Genomic DNA, 17154 nt, shown 5'->3' on the forward strand with positions numbered 1-17154 from the left:
ATTCAACACTTGAAATCAAAACATCTAAAAGTCACCCTTGATTGTTCTTTTTCAACCCCCCCCATCCAAACTCCCATCAGCTAGAGCTCTTCAAAATATATGAACTATATACCATTTGACTACTTCTCACCAACTCCACTACTGTCAGTAGTACCAGCCAGAATTACCTCTCAATGGACTACAATAGTCTCCCCACTGATATCTGTTTCCACTTTTGCCCCCCTCTAGTCTACTCTCCACACAGTAGTGAGTAAGCTCTTAAAACTGTGTATCTGACCAAGTCACTCACTCACTTACAACCAGCCTCCATCTCACTCAGAATTGAGTCCAAGTGACCTGACCCTCTTTCCTTCCCAATGTCATTCCCTTGATGCTCCTTCCCACCCCCACCACCTGCTTCAGCTACACAGGCTTTCTTGCTGTTCGTGAAACTTAGCAAGCTCAGTGTCTCTTCTGGCTCTTTACCTTTGCCACTTCCTCTCCCTAAAGTCTCCCCATAGAAATTTCCATGGCTTGTCATAACTCAGGACTCAGGTGTCATCTCCTCAGAGAACTTTGCCTGGCCTCTTTATCTAAAATGGCACTTCCAACTCTACTCCTTACTCTACTTCATCTCCTTCTTCATTCATTTGGTTTATCACTATCTTGAAGTATTGTGTATTTATGTTCTTATTTCTGTCTTCACCCCTAGAATCTAAGCAGTTTCAGTGCAGGGGCTTTTTCTGCCTTGTTCATCCAATATATTTCTGGCCATCTATAATAACAACCTACACATAGTGAGCACCCAAAAAATTTTTTTTAGTAAATCGAATGAAAACCCCCAGGGAACAAACATAATACTATAAATTCTGATCTTGGTGGAAACAGGGAGAAATACAGAAGAGTGAGGACTGCTTTGGCAAGTCTTCCAGTCACACTGTGCTTTAGGACCCCCACATGAGAACACAGTCTTCATTCATGAACTACATCAATCAACAGACCAACAGGTCCAGTCTGAATCTGCTGATATCAGAGAACTGCAGCATATGAGAGCCTTCAATCTCAAGTGTGGGGCAGGAGTATTTTTTTCCCTATCTCAACCACCACTCTCCCAATTATAATAAATGAATAAAGTAGATTGAAGTTAAGGAAAAATAAAGCAAAATTAGAAGCTGGCAAAAAGCAAACCCACTGCCTGGGGCAGCCTGGGGCTGATGGATGATGACAGCTAGCAGACAAATCCTGTTCCCCATTCTAAATTCTGTCTACTACACAAATTAGCAAGCTCATCAATATCTGCACGGCATTTACCTTCTGCAGCAACAGCTGCTGCAAAATCACGAAGCTGACTTTTTGGGTTGTGGTCCTGCCGATGGGATGCAATTACAGGCCAATCGGGGTCCAAGATAACAGAATGACAACCCAGTATTACAGGAAAGGGTTTTGCAAGGGCTTGGAGGAAGACCAAGGGTCACCTGTATTGAATCTATCACTTGCCCCCAACTCCTCAATAACTAGATGTCTGAATGAGGAGATGTAAGTTAGTAATTAACCTGTGCTACCATTTAACCATGTAAAACTTAAAAACATTACGTCACTAAGCAGAAACTTGTAAGATATATAATCTCATATCTGGATTCTGCTTTAAACCTGGTTCTTTTTTTTTTAATTATGGTTCTTTTTGGGGTGCCTGGGTGGCTCTGTTGGTTAAGCATCTGACTTCTGCTCAGGTCATGATCTCAGACACTGGAGCCTGCTTCAGATTCTGTGTCTCCCTCTCTCTGTCCCCCCGCCCCCTGTTCATACTCTGTCTCCGTCTCTCTCAAAAATAAAAGTTAAAAAAAATTTTTTTAATTATGGTTCTTTTCATGAAAACTTGTACTCAGTGTAGAAACTATATTTAAAATCGCAAAACCCTTGGGGCACCTGGGTGGCTCAGTCGGTTGAGCCTCTGACTTCAGCCCAGGTCATGATCTCTTCGTTCATGAGTTCCAGCCACACGACGGGCTCTGTGCTAACAGCTCAGAGGCCTGAAGCCTGCTTTGGATTCTGTGTCTCCCTCTCTCTCCACCCCTCCCCACTCATGCTCGCTCGCTCTCTCTCTCTCTCTCTCTCTGAGATAAATAAACATTAAAAAAAATTTTTTTTAATCTCAAAACTCTTCCATCCTTTAAAAAATTATGACACAATACAATCTTATATTTTAGCATGAGAGAAGAAATTTTGCCCCTCATCTTCAGAGAAGGGAGAAGAGATAAGACCAAATACAAGAAATACAATATATCTTTCCCTAAAAGTTTAAAATGAAATAGCAAAGAGGAAAGAGACTTTATGATTGATTTTACAAGGAATGGTTTATATGCACCTTTATGATGATAAGAATGGCAAAATATTCTTAAAACATCCTGCACTGGGAAAACGAAACTATGAGTGGCTTAGTTAATGATACACAGTAACAGTTTTGCCGAACTGAGACCCTGACCAGTACTGATTAGGGGAAAGGTGATTAAAAGAAAATAGAAGAGAGACTAGAGGGCCTGGGTCTATTTCAGGCATTTTCTCATTAAAGCCCTGAGATTTTTCAAAGTGGGTATCACTTATAACAAGAGAAACTTGTCTCTCTGTCTGTCTATGGCTAGTCATGCCCCTTCAGACTAAGAGGCCACACAGCAGTAGAGACATCCCAAGAGAAGGCAAGTATCCTCACCTGAGAAAGAAAAAGAAAAGGTCATCAAGAACCTTATTGCAGCTGAGAGAAGCCAAGACACAGGATCCACTTACTCCTTGCCTTCAGCAAACTCTACTGATTTCAATAATCAGTGTGCAGGCTGCCTCCCAAGCTTAATGTGTGCAGGGACCCCGCTCCCTCCGGCACTGCTATTCCCAGCTGATATTTGTTGACAGTTGAAGATCTGGCTACTACTGGACATAGATGTCAAGATCCTTGTCGTTTGAAGAGATCTCACGGGGCAGGGGTAGTCACTCCTGCCTCTCCTCTGCTCTCAAGCATCTGGTACCTCTCTTAGTAAGGCATTTTCCAACTCGTACAATTGATATGTATACAAGTGCTAGGATCCCCATCAGGTTGTGAGAAAACGTATATTTTCCTTTGGAGTCACCTCTAGAATACCACCTAAAAGAGTTACTCAATGCTCAATAAGTAGTGAGCTAAAGGGTGTCCTTCTACTCACATTGCCCTTAGTTAAAAATGAAGATGAAAACATAGGAGAAGGGCAACAATAAAACAGTATTTTTATTTTTTCACAATGGTGGTATTCTTGTTGGCTCTCTACAGAAATCTAAACTTCTTTTTTTTTTTTTTTTTTTTAAGTATGATACATGTTTTCTCTAGATGGTGAGCCTCAGGAGACCAGAGACAATTTGTTCTCCCTAATATAATGCTTAATAATCTTGTAGATTCTCAATAAATGCCTGTTGATTAATGAGCATTCTACTAAAGCCAGCTAGATATTGATGATTCTCCCATTTTTCTTCCCGTCACTCATTATACCTTTCCTAAAAAGGAAACTTGTTTTAAATGATCAGTCCCTTTCTTCTTCAGTGAAGAAGACCTTTATCGAAAATATACCACCACAGGGGTGGGGTCTGTCGGGGCATTCACTCAGGCATAGAGCCTGGAGGATGAGAACAGATAACACAGAACTGTATTTAAAAGAAAAAAAAAAAAAAATCCTGCCATTGCCTCTGGTCTTTGGAGCCCAGAAGCCAGGAATCAGTGCCCGGGGTCAGCCTCCACAAGGCTCAATTAAAGAAGATTTTAAGAGAAGAGCCATTTTAGAAATGAGAGTATTACTGTTGACTTGAAGGAAGTAGCAATAACAGAGAAAAGAGAAAAAAAAAAAAGGCTCTTTCTCTTTCCATATTGCTCTCTGATTCACTGTGTGACTTCAGACGTATCTGTAAGTTCTCTGTGCCCTACTTTCCTTACCTATGAAGCTAGGGGAAAAACCATGAAGTTCCATTAACTGTCAATAATTTGAATAGGATTAAGTTATATATTTTTACATTTTGTAATGTATTTTGACATTTTGTGACCCTTCTAAAATTCCCAGAAGATAGCTGCATGGTAAAAGTGATTAATACTATAGCATCCTTTTTGTGGAAATAAACCATCAATAATGCATTTTCAGGATTGCTGTCTTCCCCATTATCTATTCTAGGGTGCTAGAAATAAGTAACTTGTGTTATTTTGTGGACTCTGACAGGCTGGTGCCTTGTCACACTCTTGCTTCTAATCTTCCAGAACTCTCGAGCTGAAAACCACTTTCAAACAGGGATTTCCTGGGTACTGCTAACACTGACATCAAAGCCTTCAGTTCAAGGGTCACATCTTCTCTCCCACTCCCCTGACGTCTCTGTCTGGCCTGAACTCACTGAACGAAATGCCCTCTTTATCTCGAAGAAGTGCAGGCTGCTATGAGAAGGAGTCTGGGGAGGGAGGTTATTGGTTGCAATTGTTTGAAAGATTCTAATAATTGCAGCTAGGGATCCATCCTCTCGTGTCACATAAGTTGGAAATGGGTCAGACATAATGCATTTGGTTAAGTGTCTAAACTGAAAAGGTGCTATTTTATTTTAAATGGCATAGTCTTTACAAAGGCTAAGGTTACTGGTGCGATGCTCTCTCATTTTAAAACGTATCAGGGACATGCCCTCTGAGGGTCATGCTTTCATTTGCTGATGTTAATTCTCAGCTGCCTGCTTCTCGTCCTTCATTGTACCCTGTGTCTTAGCTGGGCACGCTCCTGATTCCCTGCTATATCCAGACGGTCCATGTAAATAGTGTTTATGTTAAGGAAGTCATGTTCAGTGTGACTGGAGCACACGGAAACTGATGTTGTTGTCACTTTAGATTAAGCTCTTATTTTAGGAAAGGAGGCAATTGGAGCAGGCAGCTGAGTGGCCGAATGAAATATTCAGCTCATTTCATTTAGAGCTGCCCGGTTTCCATTGTTCATGCTGGCAAGGCTGGTTAACTCTGTTGGTGCCGGCACAGCAACAGCCCCCACTTGCTCATGCACCCACACTCAGGCTTCCTCCAGCTAACATATTTTAGTCAGCCATCAACACACATAGAAGTAACCAGGTGAGGGGCGCCTGGGTGGCTCAGTCGGTTAAGCGCCCGACTTCGGCTCAGGTCATGATCTCACAGTTTGTCGATTCGAGCCCTGCATCGGGCTCTGTGCTGACAGCTTGGAGCCTGGAGCCTGCTTTGGAGTCTGTGTCCCCCTCTCTCTGTCTGTCCCTGTCCCACTCATGATCTGCCTCTCAAAAACAAATAAACGTTAAAAAAAATGTTAAAAAAATTAACACGTAACCAGGTAAACTATGCAGGCACAGTCACCCCTGGGTGCATCTTTGTGACCTCTTATCCATTTATACGCCCCAAGTGGCTGGTTTAAAAAGCATAGACTATGTCTGAATCTCCAGGTACAACTGGAAGATAAGATGCTTAAAACAGCGTTTTTGTGTTAAAGTGAAAAATGTGTTTACCAAAGGAAGATGATGGGCTTAATTCCTTGAAACGTTGTAAGTACTGCCTGTAACAAGGAGTTGTTTAAAACACAAGTAGATACTATCATTCCAAAAATGCACTGGTTACATAAATTTTTGCTGGGAACTTATTATTTGGAAAAACTTTTACAGACAGCACCTTAGTAGCACTTTGCTACTTTCCTGGGAGTGTCACTGACTATGTCCCCGCCACTTTTGGGAATTTGAGGAACCTGTTCTGAGACTCTCCTACCATTCTGTTATAACCCAACTTGGTCAGAGTCTTCTGACTACTGAAGCCTTTTCTCTCTCTCTCCCTTTTTCTTTCTCTGTTTCTCTCCCTCCTTCTTTCTCCTTCCTTTAAAAAAGAAAAAAAGGGGCGCCTGGGTTGCTCGGTCGGTTAAGCGTCCGACTTCAGCTCAGGTCATGATCTCGCGGTCTGTGAGTTCGAGCCCCGCGTCGGGATCTGTGCTGACAGGTCAGAGCCTGGAGCCTGTTTCGGATTCTGTGTCTCCCTCTCTCTCTGCCCCTCCCCTGTTCATGCTCTGTCTCTCTATGTCTCAAAAATAAATAAACGTTAAAAAAAAAAAATTTTTAAAGAAAAAAAAAAAGTTGAGCCAGAAAAGGTGACTGAAGGAAATGATTAAATATTGTTTCCATATATCAAAATTCTTGGTTAAATGAAGAACTTTTAATAGTTTTCACCCATAAGAAAATGTCTGGTAGAATGAATCACTTCATCAGCTCAAGATCTTGAGAAAGTAGAAATTCTTCTTAGCTACTGCTTACTGATATTACTTAATGTCTATATAAGGTGCCAGTCATCACTGAACAATAATAACAAATTGTTACTATGGAGATGCATTCAACTCTAAATACAAAAATAAGTGACAAGTATATACTAGGCTCTATGCCTTCATGGTATCTAAATATTTAATAAGTATTTATTATGTAGATCCAGGTTTTGTGGGGCCACAAAGCTTATGCAATTTTAGAAAGAGAATACAAATTAAAATGATTAGTTTAATATGAAAGTAAACATCCACGGGCGCCTGGGTGGCTCAGTTGGTTAAGCATCCGACTTCAGCTCAGGTCATGATCTCATGGTTCATGAGTTCGAGCCCCGCAACGGGCTCTGTGCTGACAGCTCGGAGCCTGGAGCCTGCTTCGCAATCTGTGACTCCCCCTCTCTCTCTGTCCCCTCCCCAGCTCAGACTCTGTCTCTCAAAAAATAAATAAATGTTAAAAAAAATTTTTAGGGACGCCTGGGTGGCGCAGTCGGTTAAGCGTCCGACTTCAGCCAGGTCACGATCTCGCGGTCCGTGAGTTCGAGCCCCGCGTCGGGCTCTGTGCTGACGGCTCAGAGCCTGGAGCCTGTTTCAGATTCTGTGTCTCCCTCTCTCTGACCCTCCCCCGTTCATACTCTGTCTCTCTCTGTCTCAAAAATAAATAAACGTTAAAAAAAAATTTTTTTAAAAGAAAGTAAACATCCACAAAGCAAAAATCCCAACAAACTACTATTTTAAAATGCTGAGAAATATGAAAAAAATCACAAAATCTAGAATAAAACAGAATATTCATATCAATTAGGTCCCTGACTACAGTTCTCTGATGCTTTTTCCCCCTACAGTTGTTGGCTGCTCTTTGTAAATATCATTTTCCATACAGAAAATATAAAGGTAATCCATTCTTGTATCTAGTATGTTGAATCAAAATTTGTTTTCAACTATACATAAGTGGAATTCAGAAAGCATGCAATTGCACACACACAGTGGTTCTTGCTGCCTGTATCACGGCTATAAGTTTGTGCCCTAAAAATACAGATATTTGAGAAATTCTATTTGTGTAATATCCATCAAAAATTGAAAAAAATATACAATGTGTTAAGAACAGTATAAACTGCATCAGTCATTAAATTCCTAACAGGAAGAACTTCTATTGTGACTGGGCATTGATACAAACCATACCCTCTGTTTATAATATGATACATCTAATAACAAGAAAGGTTTTTCCACAGAGTAGCTTCTGGCTCTGTATGTTCCAAACCTAGTCTCACCCTTCCATCCGCACGCATAGGACAATGTGGCCTCTGGCTCCTGGGCTCCAATGTGGCCTCTGTGTGTCAAATATTCTAGTCAAACGTTCCAAGGTGGAACATCATCAAATAGCTTCATGATACATGGAAGTGTTTGCAAACAACACAACTATATCGCACTTAATTTAAAATAACTGTATCCCCACTTTGATTCCTCCTTCAGTAGACCCTCCTCCAGACCAAAACAAAGCCATGGCCTCTCCAATTTCACCACAAAACAGAAAAGGAATGGAGGGAGGTTAAAGTTGGAAGCACTGGTCACAAATGATTGCGGTTAAAATAGCTTGCTTTGCAAATTTTACAAAATGTAGGTTCATGTGTACACACTGCCTCCAACTTCTCCTCAAACCTACAGCAGAACTCCAGAATGAAGGACTCTGGAGCTTTGTTTTGTCTCTGCTGAAATAATTTACTCCTTTCCTGGATGAAAAACAATGTTTTTGTTTTTTTAAATAACATCAGGTATTTGTCAATAATTTTGAGTATAAATATCTATTAAAATAATTTTATTTTAAGACACAGTAAATCCAACTGGTATTTAACAATAATTGGGGAATTCAGTGAAAAATTTAAAAAAATGGTATCTACAGAAAATTTTGTTCTTGGAATTACAAAACTATTAGGTACCAATTTTCTGAAAAAAAAATCACAAAGACCTTCTGCATCTAAAGCAGAAACAAAATGTGGAATTAATTTTTTTAAGATGGCCACATATTTCAGCAGCTAAAAAACAAGATAACAGTTGAGAAGAGCATGCTCAGTTAGCCACCGGTGGGAAGACTGTGGAAAGATGAATTTGGAACCTTGCTTTCCTAAGAGCCTATGAAAATAAATAAGAGAAGGAAATAATTCCAAAATTTAATTTTGATGGTTTTTCTCCTGTGCTCTCATAAACACAAATTGCAGTCTTATAACACATTATCAGTAAAAAATACAGACCCCTTTACTCATTGTGTAAATAGGTATAGTATAGTTCTCCATTAAACAAAATATTAAATCAAAATATTTGATTTTATGAACTATTAATGTAAAAAAAAATTTCTGTATTTTGAAGAAATCAAGTTTCATTCATTTGAAGCATCTTTAAAGATCATTAGAAAGATACCCATTCTTTGTGCCCATATTGACTAAAAAAGATAAAATAAACTTTCAATCCAATTGTCAGCTCCTAAGAAATCTAGTCTATAATTCAGCATATTCGTGAAAATAGCTGAACTTCCCTAAGTTTGAAAAGAATTCCCAAACCATTCATTGAGAGTTTAAAGGAAAAATTGGTCTTAGACTTGGGAATCAAATTCCACTTGAGACTCTGGAGATAAATGGCCCATCTCTGAAGTGGGTTAAATGACCTGCTTATTTTCATATCTTTCCATTTCATTTCTTTTCTTCCTTCCTCCTTCTTTTCTTTCTTGAAACCAGAGGAACTGGGTAGCCTTGCCACAAAAACCATTAGCAAATGAAATGTAAATTATAAAAAGTATTTCAAGATATCAAGTTTGTGAAAGAGGGTCGGAAAAGAATGAAACATTTTGGAAAGTTGCTGAGGAACAGCAAAGCTAAAACCAGAGCAGAAACCCCCAAAAGTTAGCAAAAACAGACAATAATGAACAAGACCAATTATAGCCAAATCAAAATCAACAAGGAGCATTCAAACTCATTCCAGTACCTATACCACCAGATCAAATTTGGACCTGTCAAATCTAGTTTCCTGTTTCACTTCTCTGGTAACCTAAATAGAACAAATGCTTCATTGTCATAGTGTTGCTACCCCACATATATCTCCGTTTCTATTGGTAATGCAGAATAAATCCATCCACACCCTATACATATATAACAAACACACATGCATGCACACATTTTGAGGAGTGTTTTCCAAGGTGTAGATCTGCCAAAAAGTTCAAATACAGTATGTAACAGAACTGAAACTTATTACCAAACATTTTAACAAAGCCTAATGGAAAAATGACCTATAAATGTCACTGCCTAAAACAGAGGTCGGCACAGTATGGTCTATAGTCCAAATCTAGCTCACCACCTGTGAAATGAGATGATTTAATGAATGAACATTTATAATCAATTAAATGATTGAGAACATTAACTTTGAGCTACAATTATGAAATGTCTCCCCCTCAAAATAATTCAATATTTTCTCATTATTAGACTTCTATTTAAAAAAATCCTTAATTATTATTATATATTTAACTATGTCAATAAATTTTGTGGAATTTTTTTCCTCTCTTAAAGTACTTACATAATATCCTCAAATTTGCCCTCTCATCGACAATACCTAAAATATTTACTATCTAGTACTTACCAGAAAAAATTTGCCAATACCCGGTTTAAAACAATCTGATCTATAAAACTGTTCTACCCCACTTATTTCTAACTTTTATAATATATGTATGTGTGTATATATGTATGCATTTAGAGTGTATAACGTAAAGACTCACATAAAAGATTTATAACTACCTCCTAATGCTTCCTAAATCACTACCAGGAAAAGGCTACAATAACTACCCCCTGAAAATAGATTCCTATGCAGAGCTAACAATAATGGATGGCATTTATCTCACCTCAGAATAAAACTGAAAGTAGGTACTAATTTTACCAAATAATTTAGTTTGAAAAAATTAAAATTATAATACCCAGTGCTAGTGGGGGCGTAAACAAGAAAACCCATTTCCACATTAACTGAAGCAGTGTTAAATGGCACAATCTATCTGAAAAGCAATTTGGTAATAGATTAACAAAATCCATTGAAAATACTTTGACACAGGTAAATACCCTTTTTTGTAAATCCAAAAATATGAAACATACACACACATAAAGATTTTCAATACCCAGTTACTTATGATTGTAACCTGCCCCTACCATTCACCAAGTATTAGAAGAAAACTTGGCACTATCTTTCGTTCACACCAACAGTCGATAGTTCCTCCCCCTTAGTCTTCCACATCCTTTGCTTCTTCATCTCTGCCTTGGTTTAAGAACCTGCCACTCATTTCTCATCTTGGGGCTGGATCTACCAAGTGAGGCCTAAGCTTATACAATTTGAAAATGACAGAAAAGACGGTAAAAATTGTAAATACAAAATCTGCATCACCGATGCCATCCAACAGTAAGAGAATTTTAAGAGAAGCAGAACACAGGGTAGTAATATAGAAAGAAAATACGACTAAATGAAGTTAAAAACACACTTGTTACAAATTTCACAAAAACATATGACCATGAGAACATATTTTAGAGTTCCTACCCATACTAGAGTCCCATGCAAGCCAAGAGTTTTTAATTTAAGCTTTATTTCAGCTTCTTGCTATATCTGGCTCCTTACCAAACCCTCAGTTCCTAAGGTTAGTAATTTCTAAGCCATCTATCCAATCTCATTGCTGAAGATTAATTTTTCTAGAATGAAATTCTAAACACATTCCTTCACTACCTGAAAAACTTTCTTGCCAACAGTATACCTGGCACAAATCCCTCCATGAGATCACCTCCACCTACTTCTCCAACCTCATTCTCTGTTGTTCCAGACATGCTGCATTATTTACAGTTCCTCGTAATGTTATTTCAATCCTCCCATACCTTAGCAGATGCTCTTTCCTCTAACAAAAATATATTTTCTTCTCTTTTCCAGCTAACAGATTTCTCCTCCTGGTTTTCTATCCCAGCTTACCTGTTAAAGGTTTCCCAGACCTGACGACAGAGTTGATAGCAAGCTTGTTGGCTAACTCTCCTCTAGTACTGCACTTACCACCCGTGATCAGGGCTCATTCACTGTGTGTTTCCCCTGATACATTAAAAGCTCATTCAGGGCTGAGACCTTGTCCTAGCCATCGTTCCCCAGGTGCCTGCATTAAGTACTCAGTAATCCTCAACTGAACAAACGAATGAAAAAAGAGGAGAAGCAAGTATGCCAAAAGGTTATTTTTTTGCTTCTGCTTATTGATATTTTAGCAGTTTTTTTACCCTTGTTTTAAAATACTTTTGTTATGTGGCTCTATTTGTTTTATACTAGGAAATCTAATTTATAATAAAATATTTCTTTGAGACTTACTCTAAGTTTCATTATATCTGCTATCTAATTCTCTGAAAACTCTGCACACCTGTGCCAGGCTTATTTCTATGGCCAACAGTCTACTTTACTTGAAATCATATTTAGATCCCTGTACACAATTAGCTAAATAAATATCATTAGTGCAGCTTCATTAAAGTGTATTTTCTTAAATATTTCTCAGTGCACATAGTTCTCAGTAAGTGAGCATCTATTAGAGTTTTGGCAAGAAAAATCTTATAATGGACTTATTTCTGTAGGTATATATTTCAAGCGCTGACTGGAAGGAATAATAATTTTTTGCCATCTGGAATAAAACAGTGACGAATACTACAAGACTCAAATTATGTTCAGATGCATGAAGCCACGTTTCCGAATCACCATTATAATTCCTATCTCCCACCTAGGATGCACTAAAGAATTGTTTTTAAAAGGAAAATATCCAAAATAATCTGATAATTCCCCTAAATATAATCCTCATTGAAGCTGAATATATTTTATCCTTTTTTAGTAAAGCTATCATTATCATTATCCAGTAACTGCCTGCAGAGACTTTATAGCAAACATTTTACCCTTTTTCTTGTGTATGATTTAAATGTGTTGTTTTATTACATATTGTTTAAATATGCTCTACGTGAAGCAGCCCACATACACAGCATATTTAGATATGAATACAGGTTAAAAGCACCAAACTGCAAACCACAGGCCATAGGAATAATATCCCCAAATAAGAGCTGATACCCTTTTAGGGGCTTCAGAGCCATTTGAATCCCCTATCACCTAAACACTTAGTTCAGGTATAAGTTCATTTTCCAGCTTATGGTGCAATGGCTTCATATTGGACCTCTCCGCAAACATGTTCCTGTTTCTTCTTTGTTTAAGGCATGTTATTCTGAGTTCATGTGATGATATACCTTATAGATAAATATAAGCTTTTTTTTTTTTAATTTTTTTTTTCAACGTTTATTTATTTTTGGGACAGAGAGAGACAGAGCATGAACGGGGGAGGGGCAGAGAGAGAGGGAGACACAGAATCGGAAACAGGCTCCAGGCTCTGAGCCATCAGCCCAGAGCCTGACGCGGGGCTCGAACTCACGGACCGCGAGATCGTGACCTGGCTGAAGTCAGACGCTTAACCGACTGCGCCACCCAGGCGCCCCGATAAATATAAGCTTTTATTCCTGGATAGATCCATGCCTCAACCAGGCTGGTTTGGTTGTTTAAAGAAAAGACTGTATTCTCATTACACAAGCCTGCATGCAAGATCCATCTGAGATAAAGTGTAGTACAGCAGGAAGAACACCAGCTTTAGAGTTACACAGCTATGGAATCCCTGCAAAAGCATTTCAAGGTCTGTGTGACATGGAGGTCATTGGGCCTCTTTGAACCCTGGTGCTATGGGTTCAGTTGTGCCCCACACACACCCTCCTCAAATTTATACGTTGAAGTCCTAACTCCCAGTGCATCAGAAGGTGACATTTGAAAATAAGGTCATTGCTATAATTAGCTAAGTTAAGATGGGGTCATAAGTGTGGGCCCTAACCCAATATGGCTGGTGTCCTTATTAAAAAGAAAAAAAAAAAAGAAGAAGCAAATTTGGACAGAGAAAGACACTTCTAGAGGAAAGATGATGCGAAGAGACAGGGAGAAGATGCCATCTATAAGCCAAGGAGAGGGAATAGATCCTTCCCTCACAGCCCTCGTAAAGAACCAACACTGCCAACACCTTGATTTTGGACTTTGAGCCTCCAGAATTGCGACACAAAAACAACAACAGAAAATCGTGGTTTAAGCCACCACCCCTCTGTGGCACTTTGTTATGGCAGCTCCAGCCGACTAATATACCTGGTTTCCTCAAATGTCAAATCCTTAATGTAAAGGATGTAGTGCCATTATAAAGATTACAAACCACATTAGAGGTATTCAAAAGAGGGTAGGATATATGTTTTTTATCATTTGAGATATAATATTTGAAGTATTTTATTTCATATCCTTGAATCTTGTTTCTCTCCCCATTCAGGCAGTCGAGTTGCCACACTCTGCACTCATAGAATTGGAAAATTATTGTCAGAGCAGGGGAGCATGGGGTAGGAGAGAGTGTCCATTATTGGTTTTTGAGTTCCAAAAGCCTAAGATACTCTGGGAAACTGGAATGATTCCCATGCATAGAAAAGAGACCTAGAAGAGACTCTCCTATGTATTAATAAAGCTTAGAGCAGATTTAGATCCCTTTTGGTAAAAAAAAAAAATAATAAGGTGGTCAATATATACATAGACATTAGTGGATCCAGGTCAATTTAGGGGTGGGTAATTGCACCTTTACCCTCCTCCCACCACCTCAACTCATCCTACTGAGGTCAGAATGACAGGCCTTTGGTTCAGGAGATTCAACTGAGTTACCTCCATTAAATAGATATAAAATTCCAAAGTAAAAGGCCAGATCAAAAATCAAGATTTTAAAAGAAAATCATGAGACTGGTTGGATGGCTCTAAAGCCAACAAGATAATGTAAAGGATCAAAAGAACAGAGATTAGGAGAAGCTTTATGAAGAGCTTCTTGGATGGAGCTGCTACTCTATGGTAAGTCCCACCTCCCCCCAAGTAAGAGGGATGGAAGGTGCTTCTTTTTGTCTCTCAATCATTTAGAGAGGCTTCAAAGGAACAAGTTAGACAGCCTGAATGCATACCCTAGAGTTTGGGAAACCCAATGGACTGCTGACTAATTCTCCCCTTGAAAATCCAGAGGACAAGAGAGTCAGGCTAGGAGAAGCTCTGGAATCTGAGAAGCACCTGCACCCCTCCTATCCACAGAGGTTCATAAGATCCATGTTTTCATCAATGAGGTGTGGGCCACATATGAGAGAACCAGCCTGCAGCCCAAGATGACCATCTGGAAGTATCACTGATACACCAAATGAGAGTTCAGGTAAAACAGACTGTCTGAAAACCAGAGGCTCCCCTGGAAATAGCTAGAGGAGAAGCCCTGCCCAAGTCAAGGGAGTTGAAGCCAGATGGGTCCAGCAGGGGAGCCACCAAAGTGCCCCGAAAGTGGCCAAGTGGGTGTCAGTTTTAAACATCACCAGGACCAGAAAGCATGGAGCCAGCTTAACATAGCACCATTTCAAGAACAAAACATTCTTAAGCTATTTATTTCCTCTTCTTTCCCATACTCCAACCAGGGGTTTAGCAGTAGCTAGCCAGTGGGAGAGGAAGTGACAGATAAAAAGAGAGAAAGAAAAAAAAAAAAAAAAAAAAAACACAATTCTCCCCATACAACTTTTGGCCCAACCCATAAATGGTTCCAGATAAGAGAGAGGAGATGATTGATATTAAACTAACTTTCAAGCTATGGTTATGGTCTGAGATTAAACCTTCTAATTTCAAAATGAAGACTATGTTTGGAATCTAAAGTGCCAAAAAGAATTTCTTCTTCTTTTTTTAATCTAAGAGTAGTCCTGTTAGGGATGGAGCCTGCCTGAGACTGATTTTTTTTTTCTTAAAGGCAAGGGAATACCCACCACCCTTTCCCAATTCATTTTAAAGAAACAAGTAAAAGAAGTAAATTATTTTTGATTGATTTCCTAAGTTGTACTTGTTCAAAATACTGTTGCAGAGAGAAATCCTAAAGATGTTGGTGGGAGATAACAGTTTGGGGGGAAGGATCTTCTTTCTTGGATACAGTCTGGACCTTAGAAATGGCCAAGTGATATGTCCCGGCAGATGGGCCCAACTGGCCTTGCAAAGGACTTCATGCAATAGTATGAAATAAGAACAATACTGCAAGTACCCTGTGCTGAATTCAGAGTGGCATGCCAGGAGCAAAGAGTTTCATCCCACCCAGAAAGGGTTTTATGGTTCAGTAGGATATGCCCAGGAGGTACCTGAAAGAAGCTTAGAGAAAGAGAGCAGAAGATCCTCAAAGGAAGATCAAGGTATGCCTCAGCAGTTGGCTACAAGTACTGATGAGGGATAGGAGGAAATCTGTGGCTAATGAAAAGATGGCAGCCCAGGAACAGGTATGACACCCCTCAAAAGATACCCCTTGGTATCTCATAACCTTACCTAGAACTCAGATGCAACCTCAGATTGCTTCCACATGGTTAAATGGAAGATCAAAACATATGTAGGGGGCACCTGGGTGGCTCAGTGGGCTAAGCATCCAATTCTTTTTTTTTTTCAATGTATGAAATTTATTGTCAAATTGGTTTCCATACAACACCCAGTGCTCATCCTAAAAGGTGCCCTCCTCAATACCCATCCCCCACCCTCCCCTCCCTCCCACCCCCCATCAACCCTCAGTTTGTTCTCAGTTTTTAAGACTCTCTTAAGGCATCCGATTCTTTATTTATGCTCAGGACATGATCTCATGGTTCGTGAGTTCAAGCCCCGAGTCAGGCTCTGGGCTCTCTGCTGTCAGTGTGGAGCCTGCTTGGGATTCTCTCGTTCCCTCTTTCTCTGCTCCTCCCCCATTCATGTTTTCTCTGTCTCTGTCTCTCGCTCTGTCTCTCTCTCTCTCTCAAAATAAATAAACTTCAAAAAGTACAACGTAGAGTTAGCCACAGAAGAATAAAGAAATTTACATGTCTTGGGGCACCTGGGTGGCTCAGTTGGTTAAGTGTCCGACTTCAGCTCAAGTCATGATCTCGTGGTTTATGAGTTTCAGCCCCGCATTGGGCTCTGTGCTGACAGCTCAAAGCCTGGAGCCTTCTTTGGTTCCTGTGTCTCCCTCTCTCTCTGCCCTTCCCCCGCTTGTGCTCTGCCTTTGTCTCTCAAAATATGAAAAAAACATTTAAAAAGAATTTTTTTAAAACGTTACACATCCTACATGCTTATTAGGTAGAGAGAGACATACCTGCCACATAAGGGTAAGCTTGTCCAAGACTTCTAAGGATCCTCTGGAAGCGTGTCTTTACACCACAGACTGGTTAAAAAGCCTAGAAAAGAATTAGAGTTAAGTCATTTAGAGGAAGATTCACTGTGTAAGGAGGCCAACTCTCACATCTTAGCTGTTGGGGAAATACCAGTAGATTGTGATAAGCTGAGCAAGACAGAATACAAAACATTTACTACTATAGAACCCATAAATTCAACCTAGACATCAGCAGAAGGAAAAAAAAAAAGTTAAGAAACTAGAAATCAGCTTCTTCAGTTTGTTTTTTAAATCAAATGCTCCAAATTCCATAACACAGAAAAGTGAAGGAATACAAAGGAATTTAAGGTTCCCATCCTACAAATGTGAAATTTTTTAAAGTACCAAATATGTTTTTACTGAGAAGAAGAAATCCAAATAAGGGAATAGATTGTGACAGGAGTGCTACTTTAGAGAGAGTATTACACATAGACCAGGATAAAGTAAGTAAATCAGAAGGAGGCACTTTCCCAGAAGATGGAATAGCAAGTACAAAGGCCCTGTGGTGACAGCATGCTAAGCATGTCCAGGGATAGAAAAAGGCCACTGCAGCTGCAGCATGATTAGGTAAGACAGAGAGAAGCAGAACATGAGTGAGTTTGGAAA

At 39.4% G+C, this 17154-nt stretch overlaps 1 protein-coding gene across 1 annotated transcript in view; it reads right to left on the reverse strand.

Annotated features, from left to right (window-relative positions):
* SOX5 (SRY-box transcription factor 5) overlaps window positions 1-16666 on the reverse strand; it is an 866928-nt gene extending 850262 nt beyond the window's left edge. The window contains exon 1 of the mRNA XM_030321940.1: window positions 16492-16666. The gene's annotated coding sequence lies outside the window, so the exon portion shown is untranslated. The remainder of the gene's footprint in view (window positions 1-16491) is intronic.
* Between the last annotated feature and the right edge of the window lie 488 nt (window positions 16667-17154).

The sequence above is a fragment of the Lynx canadensis genome, chromosome B4 (assembly GCF_007474595.2).
Source record: "Lynx canadensis isolate LIC74 chromosome B4, mLynCan4.pri.v2, whole genome shotgun sequence".
NCBI lineage: Eukaryota > Metazoa > Chordata > Mammalia > Carnivora > Felidae > Lynx > Lynx canadensis.